The sequence below is a fragment of the Melospiza georgiana genome, chromosome 25 (assembly GCF_028018845.1).
Source record: "Melospiza georgiana isolate bMelGeo1 chromosome 25, bMelGeo1.pri, whole genome shotgun sequence".
Classification (NCBI taxonomy): domain Eukaryota; kingdom Metazoa; phylum Chordata; class Aves; order Passeriformes; family Passerellidae; genus Melospiza; species Melospiza georgiana.
This window is the reverse complement of record NC_080454.1, coordinates 2,220,892-2,240,535: the sequence shown is the minus strand read 5'-3', so window position 1 is coordinate 2,240,535 and position 19,644 is coordinate 2,220,892. Positions and strand designations below refer to the sequence as shown.

Here is a 19,644-nt window from a genome sequence, read left to right as displayed (position 1 = left end):
GGGCCGTCCGGTAGTGACGTGTCAGTGCTCTGTCCACCGCTTCCGAGTACCCCTTCAATTGAAACAGTAGTGGTTGTAGGACTAGAAGCAGTTTCTTCCCCAGTCATTCCTTGTCCTCCTCCGTAAGGCGATCCACCAGAGGCTGCATCAAAAACAGGTTTAGTCCACTTAGCAGGCACCCACAAAGCCCTGTAGGTGAGGAAACACAAAGATACCCCTGACCCCAATATAATACTTTTGCAGGTTTTTCCCATAATCCTGTACTTGGGTTCTTATACTTAACCCAGACCTCTGTTTCCTTAGTATTTTCCTGACCTGACCTCGGATGATGTTTCATTGCAGGGGGGGTATCATCTTCCCCAAAAATGCATAAATGATTAATCACATATAAAACCTTAGCCAAACATGCTTGTGGATCTGTCAAATCTTGATGTTTTTCAATATACTGCTTAAGGGTACCGTTTGCTCTTTCCCGTAAAGCTTTCCTTAACTGTATCAGTAACTCATACAATCGTTTATTATTCACTTCCTTAATTGCTGCTTCCTCTATTCGTTTGACTACTCCTGCAACATACATAGAGTCTGTGACCACATTTAAAGGCTCCTGTAAGTTGGACACCGCCCATACTACTGCTAACAATTCCAAAGTTTGTAAGCTATCTGCAAGGTCTGCTGTGAGGAGTTGATGCTTCCATTGTCCTTTTTCTTGCCAGGTAACAGCAGCACGCCTTGATTTCTTTCCTGCATCTGTAAAAACTGTAATAGCTCCTTCTATGGGGTTTTCTTCTCTCAAAGGTCGAGTAATCCAGTTCCATTCTGTCATCCATTGCAAAACTCTAGGCACTAATTTACTAGTCTCTACTTTAGCAGGTGACATCAATAATGCTTCTTGTAAATTCTTTGAATTTATCAAGTACCAGTCCAAGGTTTCTTTTTCCATAGGCAATCTAATATTAGCAGGTTCTCTACCATCCACTTCAAGAATTCTGAGACGCCCCTTTTTGATTAATGCAGCCAATTGTTCAATTTTTGAAGATATTGTTTTCTTATGCTGTAGTGGTGGTGATAACCATTCCAACACCCGTATCTCCCCCGTTTTCTTTTGCAACCGAGAGAGAGCACCAAGCAAGTGGCAAGGGCTATTCCAAATAGTAAGGTCAACGGGGTGGTCGAGTTGTCGACGAGACACATACCCTTGCTGTACACAGTTACTAATTTGCTGCAAGGCAAGATGATGCTCCTTTGTCAGGTGTACAGGAGTAGTAGGGTCCACACCTTTTAACAAAGGCCGTAGGGCTTCTAATAAGTGATTTGGTATTCCCACAATAGGCTTCAGCCACTGTAAGTCTCCCAGCAACTTCTGTGCATCATGTAGAGTTTTAATGTCCAATTGTAATTCCAATTTTTGTGGTATCACTATTTGATCCGTCAAAGTCCATCCCAAATATTTCCAGGGCTTTGTAGTCTGAATTTTCTCTGCAGCAATAACAAGTGAATATGCAGCAAGAGTATTTTAAATGGTGTTAATCTGTAAAGAGGAGAATGGCTGTTGCTGTGCAAACAAAATATCGTCCATGTAATGATATATTATAGTTGCTGGCCATTTACGATGTAGTGGCTGTAATGCAGCATCAACATAAAGCTGACATAAAGTGGGGGAGTTGCGTATGCCCTGCGGAAGAGATGTCTATTCAAATCTTTTATCTGGTTCCCCACGATTTATTGCTGGTAAAGTAAAAGCAAATCTCTTCATGTCATCAGGATGCAGGCCAATAGTGAAAAAACAATCCTTTAGGTCAATAATTAAAAATGGCCAGTGTTCTGGAATCATAGCTGGATTTGGAAGACCAGGCTGTAAGGCCCCCATTGGTTCCATTTGGTCATTTACAGCCCTCAAATCATGTATCAAATGATATTTCCCTGATTTCTTTTTGATTACAAAAATAGGTGTATTCCAAGGGCTTGTGGACAGTCTTAGGTGCCCTTTTGCATATTGTTCCTGTACCAATTCATGGGCATGCATAAGACTCTCCCCTTTTAATGGCCATTGCTTAACCATCACCGGTGTATCCGTTTTCCAGGTGAGTGGAATGGGGAAAGTCCAAGCAATGGCAATTACCCCAAAGGGTGCTGATTAGTTAACACCACTCCCAATTGTGTTAAAATGTCCCTTCCAATTAAACAGGAAACTGTAGGAGGCAGTTGAACAATTGAAAACACAGCAGATATTTGTTGATTCTCAATGCACATAGACAAAGACGGCGATCTACTTGCCAATGTAAATCCTCCTACTCCTGTGAGCATGTTTGATGAAGGAAATAGAGGCCAATGTTGTGGCCATGCTTCTGGAGAAATGATGCTAGTATCTGCTCCTGTATCCAATAATCCATAAAGGGTTATGCTTTGATGCCCATAGGTAATTTCAACCTTTTTTTTTGGTCTATTTTGTAAATCCACAGTTAAAAGTGTAACGCCAGTGGAGCCAAAACCTTTTTCATCCCATGCTTGCCCAGTAAATGATTGTATTCCTGATGTCATTTGTGACAGTGGTACCAATTGTGCAATGAGTTGTCCTTTTGTAATTTTAATCGGAGGATAAAGGGTGTAAGCCATAATTTGTATTTCCCCTGTAAAGTCCGCATCGATAACACCAGGCAAAACAAATAATCCCAACATAGTTATAGAGGAACGTCCCAGCAATAATGCTCCACATGTTTGTCCATTTAATATAAGAGGGCCCTTTACTCCAGTGGGTATCCTCTCAGGCTGGTTTGTCATTAGCGTGACGTCTACTGCTGCTGATAAGTCCAAGCCGAGGCTCCCGGTTGTTGCGGGTTGCAGACAGGAGGTAGCAGCGATGTTACGGCAGCAGCTGGTGTCTCCGATGTCACGGCGGTAACTTGTATCTGTCCCTCATTGCCGCATCGGTAACACTTGATGAATGGTCTCGAGCCTTTTTACGTGACTGCCAGTGAGCCGCTTTGGAGAGGAGCAAGAGCAGCTAACACCTGATTTTGAGTAGACTATGCTTTTGCAACCCTAATCCTAATTCCTTTAAGGCTTCTGCTATAAATGCCTGTGAAGCTGTTGGCATTAATGCCATTCGCTCTAATGCTTCCTCAATAGTCTAGTTTGCCCCTAAAGTAGCTAACACTCTTTGGGTTGCTGGATTGCTATTTTGCAAAGCACACTTCTTCAATAGCGCTCTGCAACACCAGCCCGATCTATAGCAGTAGCTGTTCTATCGATAAAATTTCCAAATAATTCTTCCCTTCCTTGCTTAATACCCATATAAGCCGGTAACCCTCCTGGCTCTTTAACCATATCTATTGCAGCACGCACTAACCACATAGACTCTCTAAGTCTATCTGCTCCCGATATCATCTGTGCCTCTGTACGCAAAAATGCCTCTAAGCCCATCTGCTCCTCTACTATTACTCCATGTAATGGGTCATGTGCATTAAACAATAACTGCTGATGCTGAGTGAATATCAACCGAACTATTCCTCTTAAATCATTAGGACATAAAACCTGAGTATTAAAAAGATAATCTAACATTTGCTTAACAGGTTCACTTTTTACTCCAAACTGACTAACCGTAGAACGTAGCTGAGTTAACAGCTTCCAATCTAAAGGAGTGTATTCTGCTATATTATGCATAAGGTTCCCCTGTGCATCATACTGTGGTGTGTATGTGACTGGACATGCAAGACTAGAAGCTATTTCCACCGCCTCACCATCCCCCATTTGCATTACTTCTTTCGCCAAAGCAGCCCAAGCTTCCCTCCTCTGTTTAGCCATCTCCCCCCATGGATCACGGTGTGCCCCTGGGATGGGATCTGGCTCTTTAAGGGTGCTATGCTGCTGGCGCTTCGGTGCAGACACCGAGTTTTCGCGCGGGGGGGGGCAGTGAAGCAGAGGCTGGCTCGCGCGGGGGAAGCGGGAGCCCCCCCTCCCCCGCTGGAGCTGACAGTGAAACCGGAGCCGACTCAAGCAGAGCCGGCCTGCGGGGAGGAGCCCGCCCCCCCGGTGGAGCCAGCTCTGGCGGAGAAATGGGCCCCTCCCCCACCGAAGCTGTGACCTGAGCCGGCTCACTGAGAGGAAGCGGCGGAGGCAGCTCTGGCGGCGGAGGCGAAGCTGGCTTGCCCCTCCCCCCACCATCCGACCCGCCTGAAGCTGGTGGCGGAGGCAAAGCTGGCTTGCTCCTACCCCCACCATCCGACTCGCCCTCCCCCTCTGACAGGAAAGGTGCAGACGGTTCCACTACGCCTATAGAGAAATCCTCCACACCACTTTGCTGGGGACTCTTAGGCATAAGTACCTTAATTACAGAAGGTGCCAGGGGATCATCTTCACAACCATACCCTATATTCCTCTTATGAGCTTCTGTTGCCCTTTCTGCTGCCTTTCTCTCAGAGACCTGCTGGAGTAACGTGTTATACACCACCCGCCATAACTTCCCGAATTTCTTTGCTGACTTATCATCATCTAATACTGTATCCCACAATATTTCCCCAAACTTTCTCCACTCTGATAACTCATGAACTGTATGAGGATTAGAAAAGATACCCTTAGCATGGCCATAAGCTAATAACCCTGGTAACTCCTTTTTTAAATCTATCCCTTTTATCCCACGCCGCTCTAAATAGGCGGTAAATAAATCATATGCCGCTTGCCTATCCATACCTATTAATCAGCGCGCGCTGTTGCAGCTCTCCAGGCTCCGGCGGACATGTATTGGCTTAAGTCACAGTTGTGAACCTTAAGGGTGCTTCAAATTCCGGCACCGTCCCGGCTGCTGGGACCCAAACCCAACTTCCTCGACCGTGGCGTAATCCCTTTTTCTTTTAATCCGAGAAAAAGGGCAGAGATTCAGTTATGCCCGCATTCTCCACCATTTGTCGACGGAAGGGAGCCAGGACATCAGTTTGATCATCACAGGCTCAATTTTATTGATCAGTACAGCGGGTTAAATACAGTTAATAATGAGCTTCATACATATTGCAAAAGTTGAGCTCAGGATTGGTCAGCTTACATATCAGCACCTACGCCTACTTCTACATTCCTATGGTTCTACTTTTGATACTTTCTACATATTCTTAGGATATATTCAGGACTAATCTCAACTCCCTATCCTCATGTTGCAGCAAGGTCGCTGCTGACTCTTCCTTTCAGCTTGCTGACTGCTGACTTTTCTCCTTCAGCTTAACCAGTGGCATTATATCAGTGTGGCCTTTCTCAGCTAACCAATTATTAATAATGCTCTCCACAACGCCCTCCAGGGGAGATATCTCCTGTGAATGGGCCATTGAGTGTCACTGCAGGACTGATAAAATTCCATCCTCCCATTGTGGGATGCTCCGCCCAGGGGGAGGATCCAAGCATTCCTACCTGGATATAAGCTGACACTTTGCTACACCAGGAGCAGTTTGCCTACTGGATTGCCAGAGGACAAGAGCTCCATAACCTCCACTGGACCTCCAGAGGAAGACCAGACCCTTCTACAGGATCACTGCTTCGACAGAATCGTGTTCATCACTCCAACAGGACTGCACCACCATCTACTGGGACTGCTGCCACCACCCTGACCAACAGGGTGTCAGGTTATATCCTGACTCGGTCAGTTTAAGGCAGTGTTTCTGTATCATTGCCTTGATCTTCATTTCCTTTTAAATTGTAATTCTGGTTAAGATCCTCCCCAGGTTTGCCTTCAAAGCAGTACAAAAGACAATGTGCGCACCCTTTGTTTTCTTCCCAGAACAGGATTTCCCATTCCCAAACCTTGATTGGATGGAGAAGGAGGCTGTGAGGAACAGGAAGGATCCCCAGGACACCCAGATAGGTGAGGAGGAAGTCAGTTCCTATTTCCCCCTCTCTCCTGCTCCATCTCCCAGCCCAGCACAGCCCTCGGCTGCAGGACAACCCTGCTGCCAATGCCATCCTGCCGGGGATGCACTGGGGGAATCTCCTTCCCCTTCCCTCTGGCATGGAGGCAAATCCCATCCTGTCCTTGTCCTTCCTTCCCCAGGGAAGGAACTGAGGGTGGAGACCAGGGAGGAACAATCTTCATGGCAGAACCTCGTGAAAGAGGCCGCTTTAAGTGATTCTAACACACAGGAATCCAACAGGGAAGAAAAACCTCAGACATCCCCCATGAGGAGGAGGGGCTCCAAACCCAGCCCAGGGTGCTCTGAAGAAGAAAGAGCCACCCTGAGCCAGGAAGGTGGGCAGAGCTTCAGCCAGAGTTCAGAGCTGGTGGTCCATGAGCAGCTTCATGATGGAGAGAAGCCCCACAAGTGCTTGCAGTGTGGGAAGAGCTTTAGGCGGAGCTCCCACCTGATCAGCCACCAGATGATCCACACCAGGGAATGGCCCTATGAGTGTGGGGAGTGTGGGAAGGGCTTACGCTACAGATCCAACCTTGTGACCCACCAACACATCCACACTGGGGAGAAGCCCTACGAGTGTCCCCAGTGTCAGAAGAGGTTTCAGAGCAGCTCCAATCTCCTCCAGCACCAGCGGATTCACACTGAGGAGAGGCCCTTCCTCTGCCCTGAGTGCGAGAAGGGCTACAAGCACAACTCCGACCTCATCAAGCACCGGCGCATCCACACTGGGGAGAGGCCCTACGAATGTCCCCAGTGTGGGAAGAGTTTCACCACCAGCTCTCACTTGACCAGACACCAACGGAGCCACCAGTAAGGGATCCCTGCAAATGCCACAAATGCAGGAACAGCTTCATCCACCACTCCAGCTTCATCCCCCATGGGAGAACCCACATTGGGAAGAGCGCTGGTGATCCATGTCCCCATGATCCATGCTGGGAAGACACCAGTCCCTTTCCCTGCCCCTACCAGTGTCATGATGTGGCATTGAAAAACATGAGGGTCTTAACATGGCAGTATCATTACATTCACTCCCACCTCAGAGAATTTCCAGGTGCAGAAAAAGGACACACTCTCTCTCTCTCTCTCCCTGAGAAGAAGGGTGTCCTTTCCAAACAGGGGAAATTGTGGACAGGAAGACCCAGTGAGTTGTGTTTTAGTTTTCCCAGTAAACTGTTTCATTTATCCCTTCGGTTATCAATATTGTTTCAGTTCTGTTTGTCCCTTATCTTGTTCCTGTTCCTAATAAATTGTTCTTATCCCAGCCTGGGATCTTTGCCTTTGTGCTTTCCATGGGAGTCGGGAGGGCAGTGAGGGCAGCGCGGTTTTAGCGGGGGCAGGAAATTGGGGAATCCCATTCCTGAACCACGGCCTGTGGAAACTGAGCATCCTAGCTGGTGCCAGCCCTGGTGGCCATGGCAGCAGCCTTGGGAGCGGGTCCCTGGCTGGGGCTGTGGGAACCTCTTCCCTCTGGTGCCCAGGGACTGGGTGGCTGTGTAACATCATAGAGCAAGCTGTGACATCACAGTAGAGATTGTGAAATCATATAGTGACTTTCTAACATCACAGAGACTTCTATGACATCACAGATCAGCTGTGTCACAACATAGCGTGGCGTCTCAGAGTTGGCTCTGGGACATCACAGGGGCAGTGTGACATCATAGGGATCTGTGTGACATCACAGGGGCAGTGTGACATCACAGGGGCTCTGGGACATCACAGGGGGAGTGTGACATCACAGGGGCTGTGTGATATCACGGGGCCTGTGTGAGGTCCCTGGGGAGGTCACTCTGCCCCGGCCCCCCTCACAGCTCCCCCCAGAGCAGTCCAACCCTGCTCGTGCACAGCAGGGTCCCCTGTCACCCCAGGTCCCCCCGCCCCCGGCCTCGCAGCCTCCCCCAGAGGATGTTCCATGAGATCGACCCCAGAGCCTGACACAGGGATGGGGGTTGGGGCCCTGGGGGTGGCACAGGGGGACAGGGACCCCCCGGCAGCGTCCCCGTGTCCCCCAGGGCCAGAGCCTGGGCCAGGGCTCCTTCACTCTGTTACCAACGAGGCCTTGAGAGCACTGAAAAAATCCCCAGCAAGGGAGCAGCAAAAACCAGACTGAATATTAAGGGACAGCAGCACAAAGTTCCTTGGCAAGAGTCACTCTGCTGGTGACTGGACACTTCAGGCACAACAAGGAAACAAAGCAACAACAAAATCAAACAGAATCCAAACAAACCAGAAATTTACTGAGAACTGGGGCTTTCATTCCTACGGAAAAGAACTGTTCTTCTTATCTAGGTGCGCATGGCCAGAATTGGGATTTCACCTCCAGTATTCCCTATTGTGACAGAGTGGAGGAATTTCTTGGCTCAAGACATTTCATGTGTGGGGAGTGTTGCAGTGTGTTGCAATTTCCTGTTGTCAACTTCCCAGCACCTTCCCAGGTGCAGCAATATCTCTCTTCCCCTTCCCCTTCCCCCTCGACCCCTGCGGGGCTGTCAATCAGTCTTAATATTCCAGCAAGGCCATCGTGTGGTTGGTCAGGTTCAAAAGATGCCCCTGTGCCCAGAGGTCATTGGTCTGTCTGGGTGTCATCGTTGCCTGAGACCCTGCCCCTCCCACCTGGTTGGTGGCTCACCTGTCCCTTCCCTCCCCCTCCCCCCGGAGCTTAAAAAGTCACTCAGGCCATGCGGTTGGGATTCTGTTGGAGCTGTTACCTAAGATTCAGACGTCTGTGACCATGGAATAAACTCTTGATATTAACCCTCCAGCAGAATCTGTCTCCTTTTCCTCCTCACCTTAGCCTGAAGCCTTTGCACCTGAGGCAAACTGAGTTTCCACTAGCCTGGACTTGTTTTGGCGCTCAGCTGCACCATCCAGCCAGCCAAAAGTGTCTCTGAGGTGAAACACCACAGTTGCCGCCTTTGGCCCAGGAGCAGGGGTCAGAGGAGCCCAGGCACAATCTACCTGGTAATATTGGGATCTTATTCCAATAGGGGAGGAAGGGGCAGGTCCAGCCCTCCCCTGCCCTGGAACCCCAGCCCTGCCCTGCCCTGTGACCCCAATCCCCCCAGAGCCTCTATCCCAGCCCAGCAGTGTCTGCCAGTCCCTGGCACAGCACAGGCAATGCTCCACAGCCACCTCTGCAGCCCCAGCCCAGCTCCTGAGGCACCAAATGACCCACAGTCCCACCTGGGGGAAGGGCCCAGGAAGACCAAGGGGTTTTTAAGGCTGACCACAAGGAAAGCACACATCTTGACCCTACTCCTCCTGGAATTTCCATCTGAACGCTACTGGAATCCAGGAGTTGGTACCTCTGTGTATGCTCCTCTGTATCCTTTTTGCCTCTCTCTCTTTCTGTCCTTTTCTTCTATTTTGGTCCTTTTGCAAATTTGAGTAATGTAAAATTCAAATAGCTTAGAGTTTGTGAAGTTGATTGGGCCAAGTCAGTGCCTTAAGAAGTGTTCTGTGTTGATTGAATGTCATATTAAAGCTTTTGCCAAAAATTATCTGATTTTCTAAAGTTACCAGTAAAGACTGTTTTGTTGTTTTGAGCTCCTGAGGATCTCTTGTTGGTATTTCTCCAGGAAGTCCAATTCAGAATACAGAAACAATTGTAATTCCTTTTAAATATCTCCTTGACAGAGTTTTCTACTGGATGGAAGTCAGGGCTTGTCTGTCCTGCTTGGCACAGCCCAGGCAAGGCTTTCCCAGCCCCATTCCACACTCCATTTCACAGCTGGAGCCACTGCTGCCTCTGAGTTGTGCTGCCCCAGCCCCAGGGACGCTCTCCTTGTCTGCCCATTCCCCCACGGTCTCTGGGCAGGGATGGCCTCAGTGGGGGCTGCTGACATCCTCAGCACCTTGGAGGCTGCTGCTGAATTTTCCTGCTCCAGAGGCTTGTTCAGCCTTCAGCTCTTCAGTGCAGGAATTCAGTGTCCCAGGGCCCATTAACATTCAGAACACCTGAACAAGCCAAATCTCTGGGGATAATTTGATTTCAGTTTCCAAATCTTGTGTGGTTAATAAGAGAGATTTCAGAAGTGCATTCAACTGAATATGTTCTATTTTAAAAGACAGTGAGGAAACATTTTTTAGATCCTGTTTAATTTTTTTTCCCTGTTCATAAATTGATATGTGCAATCTCCAGTTGACACTGAATCCAAGTACCTCCTCGTGCAGTTTGAATGGATATGAATATCAAGACCTTTCATGGCTGACAATCAATCAGACTCTGTCCCTACCCCCACCCCACCATTTTCCCCATCCAAGGCTGGCACTCAGAACAGCCTTGTGCAAATCTGAGCTCCCTCCAGCCCACACTGGACCTAGCCAACAGACCACAGCTGAACAGGATATAACTTAATAAAAATTACACCATTAAAATAACAATCACACAATTACAAACTCTTCCCTGAGCTATGTGCAATGTCCCAGCATGTCTGATGACTCCACTGTTCACAACTGATTTGCATACTAAAATTAATTTTTGACTAGTGTGGTTCTGTGATAGATATAAACACAACTGAGTTCTTGTATCAGGACTCTTGTCCTGGACTGAGGACAGAACAGCACAAACAATTCCTGATTTGCAAATCTATCAGTGGTGGATGGAGAAGGGAGGTCAGGCTGCTCTTGGTGTTGAGGAAATGCTGAAAGCAGCCTGACTCATTTCATCGTCTCATGCCCTGGCTGATCTCCCCTCTTTCCCCTTCCACCCATTGGCTTTTTATTCTCCCCCCAGCCCCCTGTGAAGAGCCTGGCTCTGTGTTCTCCATCCCCTCCTCGCTGGCATTGCCAGGCTGGCATGAGGAGCCCCTCAGCCTTCCCTGCTCCAGGCTGGACAAGCCCAGCTCCCTCAGCCTCTGCTCACAGCCCAAGGGCTCCAGCCCCACCTTGGAGGCCCTTCCCAGACCCTGCTCCAGCTGCCAGACATCTTTCCTGCCCTGGGAACCCAGATCAGGCCACAGTGACCTGGATAATCCCAGTCCTTGATGTCCTGGTCACACAGCCCTGGCCCCTTGTCCCCTGTCAGGCTCTGGGGTGGATCCTGTGGAACATCCTTTGGTGGAGGCTGTGGCTCCAGGTGGGCCGGGGGGATCCCGGGGGACAGGGACCCTGCTGGGCATGAAAAGCATTGGACTTGTGGGGAGAAACTGTGAGGGGGAGCTGGGGCAGAGTGACCAACCCAGTGACCTGACACAGCCTGCTGGGATGTCACACAGCCCCTCTGGGATGTCACACAGCCCCTCTGGGATGTCACAGCCTGCTCTGGGATGTCACAGCCCATTCTCCAATGTCACACAGCTGGTCTCTGATGTCACACCAGAGTCTGTGATGCCGTAGTCTGCACTGTGATGTCAGACTTCTGCCCTGTGATGTCACAGCTGGCTCTGTTATGTCACAGAGGCAGTGTATGATGTCATAGCTCTCAATGACCTCACATAATCCACTCTGTGATGCCACAACCCACTCTGTGACCTCTTGTTACCAGATGATAAATTGTCTCCACCAGCTGAGCTGACACCTGGAGCTTGTTCTCAAAAACCCAGGCTTATGGAAACTACACAACACTCATTGTGTCAGAAGGGGAGCTGGAAGTTCAGCAGCCTCAGTGTCCTGCCAGCCCAGCCAGGCCCACGGGAACATTGGGGTCCACGACCACCAGGGACCACCAGAGAGCCCCCAGGACATGGGTGAAGGGGAGGGGAAATATGTTAATTATATTCGGGAAACGATTGTCACATGTGTGTTTAGTCCAGGACAATCAATGAATATGTATGCAAAATACAGAAAATAAAGAGAAACTCTCCTGAACTCAGCATGCACAGCTTTGGGAGGTGCTATCCCCTGTTAATCCAGCTGAATAAAGAATGCTTCTTCTTAATGCTACACTGGGGTTAAGGAGTTTTCTGTTTTACTGAATTTTTGGTAACACTCCCACTGCCAAGGAAAGCTCTGTCTGCTGCTGTTCACAAACAGAGAAGGGCTGGTGGCAGATGTGGGGCTCAGAGGCAGCCTGGGGCAGAGTGACCATGAAATAATCAAGTTTTCAATATTCTGTGAAAGAAGGAGGGGCAGTAACAAAACTTCTACACTGGAATTAGGAAGGGCAGACTTTGGCCTGTTTAGGAGGCAGATTTGGGGAATACTGTGGGATCTCAGCACCTCAGGAATGATGTGCAGAGTGACCGAGACCACCCTTGGGGGGGCTCGGGAGTCCTGGAATGTTGCCAGAAGTGTCTGGTGGCTGGACTTTGATCCTACACGAGAGACGACACCTGTATGAGGATGGGAGGATTTCACTGGGGTGAATGGTGAAGGGATAAGTTAATTAGAGTGTGAAACACAGGGTTTAAGATTTCTGTACAGGGGGGTCTAAAGAAGTAAGATGGAGGAATTGGGGCGTGTCCTGTTCTTCTTCTTCTTCTTCTTGGCCTCCATCTTCTGTGGTGATGTTGGCACTTTAGGATTGGTTATTACTAAAGGTGTACTGGTCAATAAGGGTAAAAGGTATTGGGGGAAATAGGTAAATATTGTATACGTAGTTTTGAGTATAAAGATAGGTGACCTCTCCGGGGGCTCTCAGTGTGCTCATGGCTGGCTTGCTGTGCAGATTCTGTCGGGCCGAGAGAAAATCTTTTAGATAAATAACTAATAAACACTGAAGACCAAGAAAAAACCTGAAGCCTCTTCTCGTCCTTTGGAGCGCGGGCTGCCCAAGGCCACCCCGGGCCTTTCCAGGTCATTAAAACAGCCGAGAAACCGATAGAATACCAAATCAGGTACTGATTGTTTTAAGGGAAACAGCCCTTAAAAACAAATGGGGCCCAGGAAGGATGGACACATTTCAAGAAAGTAATGTTAAGCGGGAAGCATCAGCATTGGATAGAAACTCAGGCAACTTAGGAAGTGTTTAAGGGTGTTGTTAGGTCATGCAGAATGAAAAGCTGAGATGTGAAAGCTCAATTAGAACTTAACCTGACCACTTCTGTGAAAAATAATAGGAAATGTTTCTATAAATAGACTAATAGCAAAACATGGGATAAGGTGAACCTCTACTCTTTATTGGATGCAGTGGAGAATATAGTAACCAAAGATAAGGAAAAGGTTACACTACTTAACACCTTGTTTGTCTCAATTTTTAATATTAAGACAGGTTGCCCTCAGGACAAGTGTTCTCCTGAGCTGGTAGATGGGCACAGGCAGCAGAACAGCCCCTGGAATCCAGGAGGAAGCAGTGGGTGACCAGCTGAGCCACTCTGATGCTCACAAGTGTATGGGATCAGACAGGATCCATCCTAGGGCAATGAGGGAGCTGTGGATGAGCTCTCCAGGCTGCGCTCCATCATTTACCATCAGTGCTGGCTCAGCAGGGAGCTCCCAGAGGACTGGAGGTGCCAGTGTGAGCCCATCCCCAAGAAGGGCTGGAAGGAGGATCTGGGGACCTCCAGGCCTGTCAGCCTGACCTGGGTGCCCAGCAAGGTTATGGAACAGATCACCTTGAGTGCCATCCCAGGGCACCCACAGGATGGCCAAGGGGTCAGAGCCAGCTAGCATGGATTTAGGAGTGGCAGGTCCTGCCTGAGTGATCTGATCTCCTTTTATGACCAGGTGACCCACCTGTGGATGCAGGAAAGGCTGTGGATGTTGTGTGCCTGGGATTCAGCAAAGCCTTTGACACTGTCTCTGACAGCATTCCCTGGAAAAGCTGCAGCCCACAGCTTGGGCAGGTTCCCTCCTCGCTGGGAGATTTAAGAGCTGGCTGGAGGCTGGGCTCAGAGAGTGGTGGGGATGGTGCTGCACCCAGCTGGTGTCCAGGCACTGGTGGTGTCCCCCAGGGGTCTGTGCTGGGCCCAGTCCTGTTTAATATCTTCACTGGTGATTTGGGTGAGGGCATTGAGTCCACCATTCACAACTTGCAGATGGCACCCAGCTGGGTGTGAGTGTGGATCTGCTGGAGGGCAGGACAAGAAGACACAGTCTTAAGCGGCACCAGGGGAGGTTCAGGCTGGAAAATAGGAAGGAGTTCTTCACAGAAAGGGTGAGTGGGCATTGGAATGGGCTGGCCAGGGGGAGGTGGCAGAGTCCCTGTCCCTCTTCAGTGGCACTTAGCGCCATGGTCTGTGTGACAAGGCAGTATTAGGGCATTGGTTGGACTTGATGATCCCAAAGGTCTTTTCCAGCCTATTTGATTCTGTCATTCTGTGATGATTGGGACACTCTGGGGCCATTGTGACACTGCAAGGCCTCATGGAACTAAGAGGACCATGGTGACACCGTGCAGCCCCACAGAACCAGGGGTCCACTGGGGCCAATTGGAACCAGGCAGTGCACTGTGACACTCTGGGTCCTTGTGGAACCACAGAGGCCATTGTGACACTGCAGGGCCTTGTGTAACCAAGGGGTTTGACCATTTTGACACTGCAAAACCAAGGAGACCATTGGGAGACTCCAGGGCCCAGTGGAACCAAGGGGCCATTCTGACACTGCAGGGCCTCATGGAACTAAGGGGACATTGTGACAGTGCAGGATCCTGTGTCACCAAGGGGCCACTGTGACACGAGGGGGCCTCAGGGTATCTGGAAGAACGTTGTGACACTGTGTGGCCTCGTGGAAACAAGGAGTCCATTGTGACACTGAGGGGACTTGTGGAACTACAGAGACCATGGTGACAGTGTGGGACCTCATGTACCCATGGGGCCATTGTGACACCCTGGGGCCTCATGGAACCAAGGGGCCACTGTGAAACTGCAGCACAAACAAGAACATGTGAAGGCCCATGGAACCAAGGAGTCCATTGTCACATTTTGGGGCCCCACGGAACCAAGGACACCATTGTTGCTCTGCATGGTCTCATGGACCCAAGGAGAACAGTGTGACAGTGCAGGGCCTTGTGTAACCAAGAGGCCATTGTGACACTGAGGGGGCCCCTGGAACCTAGGACATCTTTGCAGATGACACCAAGCTGGATGTGAGTGTTGATCTGTGGGAGCATAGAAGGGCTTTGCAGAGAGACCTGGACAGGCTGGATTGAGGGGCTGAATCCAGCAATTTCAGGTTTAAAATATCCAAGTACCAGGCCATGCAATTTGGCCCCAGTGCTATAGGCTGGGGATGGAGTGGCTGAACAGCAGCCAGGCAGAAAGGGACCTGCAGGGACTGATGAACAGCAGGCTGGACATGAGCCAGCAGTGTGCCCAGGTGGCCAAGAAGGCCAATGGCTCCCGGCCTGGCTCAGGAATGGTGTGGCCAGCAGGAGCAGAGCTGATGTGCCAGCACTGATCTGCCCCCAGCTCTGCACACAGACATTGCTGCTGCAGCTCCAGAGAAAGCAACAAAAGGGCATCTCTGCAGAAAACTTTGCTGGGACATCCTTTACTTCCTTTAAATACACCAAGAGTGCAGTCCCCCATTGACACAGTCTGTGGCCACAGGGAACGTGAAGAGAAACAAAATGAGAAATGGCACAGGCAATGATGTTTCTTTGTGGACAGAATGGAAAAACTAAAACAAAGGAAAGAAATCTCCAAAATGAAACCAACAAGAAGTATCAAAAACTAGTTTTATTACAAGTGATTTGCAGAAATTGACCAGCAGTTTAATGTTCCTGAAAGCATCCAGTCATCAGTCTCCTCACAGCAGCCTTGAGCTCCTGGTTTCTCAGGCTGTAGATGAGGGGGTTCAGGGCTGGAGGCACCACTGAGTACAGAACGGACACAGCCAGATCCAGGGATGGGGAGGAGAGGGAGGGAGGCTTCAGGTGAGCAAACATGACAGTGCTGATGAACAGGGAGACCACTGCCAGGTGAGGGAGGCAGGTGGAAAAGGCTTTGTGCCATCCCTGCTCAGAGGGGATCCTCCGCACAGCCCTGAAGATCTGCACATAGGAGAAAACAATGAAAACAAAACAACCAAATAGCAAGCAGGCACTAACTGCAATTAGCCCCAGTTCCCTGAGTGAGGAATTTGAGCAGGAGAGCTTGAGGATCTGTGGGATTTCACAGAAGAACTGGCCCAGGACATTGCCATGGCACAGGGGCAGGAAAATGTATTGGCTGTGTGCAGCAGCGAATAGAGAAAGGCACTGGCCCAGGCAGCTGCTGCCATGTGGGCACAAGCTCTGGTGCCCAGGAAGGTCCCATAGTGCAGGGGTTTGCAGATGGACACGTAGCGGTCATAGCACATGATGGTCAGGAGATAAAACTCTGCCCCAATAAAGAAGAGAAAGAAAAAGAGCTGTGTAGCACATCCTTTGTAGGAGATGTTCCTGGTGTTCCAGAGGGAATTGTGCATGGCTTTGGGGACAGTGGTGCAGATGGAGCCCAGGTCGCTGAGGGCCAGGTTGAGCAGGAAGAAGAACATGGGTGTGTGCAGCTGGTGGCCGCAGGCTATGGCGCTGATGATGAGGCCGTTGCCCAGGAGGGCAGCCAGGGAGATGCCCAGCAAGAGGCAGAAGTGCAGGAGCTGCAGCTGCCGCGTGTCTGCCAATGGCAGCAGGAGGAAGTGGCTGATGGAGCTGCTGTTGGACATTTGAGCTGTCTTGGCATGGGGATCTGTAAGAAAAAATAATCATGGAATTGTTGGGTTTGGAGAGGACTTTAAATATCCCAGCACATCTTGGGGGCACTTTCCCCCTACTGCCGGCCCAGGGCTTTGCTGCCTAGAGCTGTCCCTGCCAGCAGCTGCTTCCCTGTGCTCAGGGCTGGGCCCTGCCAGTGCTGCCAGAGCCCAGCCCAGCCCTGGGGGCTCAGCTCTGCCCTGAAGACCCATCCCAGCTCTGGCACTGCCCAGGGGCAGCTCTGGCTCTGCAGGCTCTGATAGGAATGTCAGAGCAACCCTGAGGAGGCTGGAAAAGCGACACTGATGCTGCCTCAAAGGGGCCCTGTGCAGATATCTGTCACTGCCTGCTTTATTCAGATCTGAGACAAAATGTTTTTATTATTCCATTCTGAACTGAGAGATGAAAATCTATAGGCTCCATCCGGGCAACCCAGAGCAGTATATTAAAAAAGCAGGATTTTCCCTTTTACGCAGCCCCTGCCTTGCTATGCTCCCTGCATAATGTACTTGGAAATGTGCTGCAGTTAAATGCCATGCAAAGAGCGGCCCTGAACAATGCAGCATCCTCTCACCACACAAAGCAGAACACTTCCAAGCCTTACCAGTCTCCTCCCACCCAGATCTTGTCCCCCAGTGCTGGCAGTAGCTGCCAGGGCTGGCTGAGAGCGTTCCCTGGCAGCAGCAGAGTCCCTGCCCAAGCACAGTGCCCTGGGCTGCAGGACTCTGCTCTGCAGGACAGCCCTGGGCACCCCTGGCTGCTCTGCACAAGAGACAATCAGAGAATGTACTCACAGGGTCTGTAGTCATTGGGATGTTCCAGCTTTAGGAGATCATTCCAGGAGCTGCAGCGGCATTGTCCTGCAGCCAGAGGTTCCTATGCCAAGGGCTGGCAGTCATTCTGCCCCAGGCACTTCTCAGCACCTTCCCAGCCCTGACTGATTGAAGCTCTCTGTGCCTCTGTGCTGTGCTTGGGGTGGCTGCAGGCAGTGCCCCAGTCCTGCTGGACTGGCAGAAGAGCTTCTCATCAAGAGAAATGTGCTTTTGAAGCTCTTCTTAGTTAACAGGAGCTGCCTCTGTGCCAGGAGCCCAGCCCAACTCAGCAGCACAGACACAGCACCAGGACTTTAATGAGCCTCTGGGGCTTTGTGCTGAGGCCATGAACATCAGTCCCTGAGAGGGAGCTGAAGAAACCTCTCCAGAACTCCAAGTCAGAATCCAACTCCAAAGTTTCTTAGACTTTTAATTGGTCCCAGTGAGGGACATGACTGAGAAAGTGTCCCCAGGCCCCAGGCAGAGCAGAGAACTGCAGGCAGTGATGACAGGTGGGGACAAAGAGAAGCCACGTCTTGGTGCCCTGGGGCACAGCAGGGTCCATGCCAGCAAGGGCTGGGAGGAGACACCTTGTCCTGAAGCACTGGGGCCTCCTGGCACAGCCTCAGCCAGGCTGGGCACTGTCACCCCCTTGTCCTGCCCTCAGCATCCCCCCTAGCCCACATCCCAGTGGCCTCAAGGATCTGCTGGAAGGAGTCCCTGGGGAGCCTTGGCCAGGAATGGCCCTGGGGGCTCCTTAATGCTCCCTGCAGGTACTGCAGGTTTTTCAAAGGACTTTGGGTTTGGCTTTTGCCTTGGAGTCTCTGAGAGGTTTGCGCACTCATGGCCTCCAATTATCTACTAAAGTCCCTGGAGAGGCTTTGTCAGTAACAACACTCATCGGGGGTCATTAATACTTCAAGGTACTTCAGTTATTTTAAGATACTTGGTGTTGCCCTTTGGATACAGACTCTGTGAGAGGTTTGTGCAATCATGGCCCCAATTATCTATTTTAATGAGTCCCTTGAGAGCTTTGTACTGACATTCAGTGGGGCTCATTAATGCTTTGAGGTACTCAAGGTTTTAAGGTACTTTGGATTTTTCTTTCTCCACTCTCCATCTCTGAGAGGTTTTTGTGCCATCCTGGCCTCCAATTCTCTCCTGCAAGGAGTCCATGAGGAGCCTGTGTTGGAGAGGGACCTCAGTGGGACCCATTCATGCTTTGAGACACTTTGGGTCTTTCCTCTAACTTTGACTCCTGGAAAGGTTTGTGCAATCTCCTCTCAGGCCCTGAGGTTCAAGGGCTCAGCTTGAAATGCACCTCAGAACTCATTAGGATCAGGCAAGTCCTGTCAAACCATGGCTCTGCCTTGATTTCCCTCTGGTCTGGAGCAGTTCATCAGGAAGATTTCCTTTTACAGTTACGGAGAAATATTTCAATGAGCTTCTAAGAAATATGTAATCCTATTTTAAAGACTGTCTTTTATTACTTTTCTCTTTTGAGAAGAGGTGATTGCAGCATTCCGTTCCTGATATTGATGTAGTGCTGCTCCTAAGGAGGTCTGGCCATGTCAGAAGAGTTATACATTGGAACTGGAGTCCATTGTGGACAGCCATGCCTCAGATTCCCCAACCCCATGTGAGACATGATTTTCACTTTCAATATTTTCAATGGTTTATTAAGTCCTTATCAAAATACAACAGAAGATTCTTGATTTCATATCTTTTCAAATACAACAGAAGACTGAATAAAGAAAAGAATACAGTGCCGGAAGCAAAGAATTCAGTCACCATGTGCTCATCTACAAAATGGATACTCTTTCTTTTACACCTCTAGCCCCTCCCAAAGTCTTGTCAATCAACTCCTTTTTCTCTGTCTAGTGGTGGAGATCACTGTCTTACACCTTGATTGGAGGTCAGGTGCTGCCATAGTAACAAGCTGACCCTCCCAAATGCCCCAGCTACTGAGGCCATCCTGCGATAAAAATGCAAGGGGGAGGGGAAGGATAATTATACATCTACAGAACTTCTCTTAACATATATTTAATATTCACCCCTTAACTGTGAGAGTCAACCATAGAATTACTCATCTATAACAAACCTCCTTTTCTTTTTGTAGAAGTCATTTTGCACGAACAATTTAAGTAAAAAAATTTTCTCTCTCTCTTGAATGAGTCACACCAGCATCTGTTGATGTGGCCAAGGACAGTGGGAGCAGGAGAAAAAAATCTCAGGTTTTCCTTAGACACATTTATTTGGAATGCACAAAATGGCATCCCAGAGGTCCAGTATGGCTTTGACTCCCATCTACCGTGCCTATGTGGCTGCTCTCCATAGTCAGTGTATTTTAGGGGTCAGTACAGAGGCCAACTCAGTCCTGCCCTCCAGTCCCTGT

General features: G+C 49.8%; 1 pseudogene; it reads left to right on the top strand.

Moving 5' to 3' along the window:
• LOC131093333 (zinc finger protein 850-like) overlaps nt 1–19,644 on the top strand; it is a 628,085-nt pseudogene that overhangs the window by 558,040 nt on the left and 50,401 nt on the right.